Raw genomic sequence first — 1,260 nt, forward strand, 5'->3', positions numbered from 1 at the left:
GGGGGGGGGGGCAACAGCTAAAAAAATTCTCATCTAAGCCCTCAGAATTTTTGTTTCTTCACAAGTTGGTTCCATGTTGGGGGGGCCTACATAGCTTCGCCTTTGATACTCCGTACAGTTGATGCAGGAATTTTCATTTGGGTGTGTCTAGGGCACATCTAGATGTACTCTAATTATTGCACATCTAAATGAGTGAATCAAGCATAAAGAGAAAAAGAAAAAAAAAGAAAAAAAAATATTCACACGAATCTCAATGTAAGATCAGTGACATAGGACTTAGATGTGCAATACTTATGGCACATCTAGATGTGCTTTAGCAAAACAGTTTTTATTTTTATTTTGAGTTCAATTGATGCAGGAATTGGTTGCAATATATGTTGGAAATATGAGCAATTTACCAAATGATTTTATTAACAGAAATACTAGATAAAGCATGACTAATATAGTAGAGATAAAACAAGTCATGTGTTCTGATAGAGAGAAGGTAAATAGCTTCTGCATATATGAACCGTAGTCTATCATATCTAAAGCAGACAGTATAGCAAGTAGCATATATGAAGTAGAACCTATCATGTGTAGGATAAGGACTAGAACAAGGAACTGTGGCAGAACCTTTAACAGAAAAGACAAGAACACGCACGGGACAGCAGCAACAGAAGCGCTGGACTTGGGGTCGGTGTCCTCGCCTGCCATGTCGTCGAGGAGGTCGTGGACGTCGGGGAAGAAGTCGTCGTCGGGGAAGTAGTCGTCGGCGACCGGATCGTCCCTAATGAAGCAGCCAGTAGTCGCGCTGAGCGCTCCCCAAAAACCTTATCACCCTTCTCCCGTACAGGACTCAAAAGGTGCGGTTTCAGAGGCCTAATGTCCCGACCTGCGGTGCACGCCGCAAGACGGGATGGGGAAGAACGTAGCAGCAGCACAGTGGTCGGAACTTTGTGGCGAGAGGAAGAGGAGTGTAACGCCCTCGGTGCGGCTATATCTCCCACGTGTCGAAGCACGACTTAGAGGCATAACCGCATTGAAAGCAATGTTGCAAGTGAGGTAATCTTCACACAACCTATGTAATACATAAGGGAAAGAGATACATAGTTGGCTTACAATCGCCACTTCACACAATTACATGAATAAAGCATTACAACATCCGAAACAATCAAAGTTCGACTACGGAACCAAAATAAACAACAATTCCGGTAAATCCCCATATGCATATTTTAGGTTCGGTATTGTTCTTCCCTAAACACAATTTTAGAGTTGTTAAAC

The sequence above is a fragment of the Triticum dicoccoides genome, chromosome 5A (assembly GCF_002162155.2).
Source record: "Triticum dicoccoides isolate Atlit2015 ecotype Zavitan chromosome 5A, WEW_v2.0, whole genome shotgun sequence".
In the NCBI taxonomy this organism is placed as follows: domain Eukaryota; kingdom Viridiplantae; phylum Streptophyta; class Magnoliopsida; order Poales; family Poaceae; genus Triticum; species Triticum dicoccoides.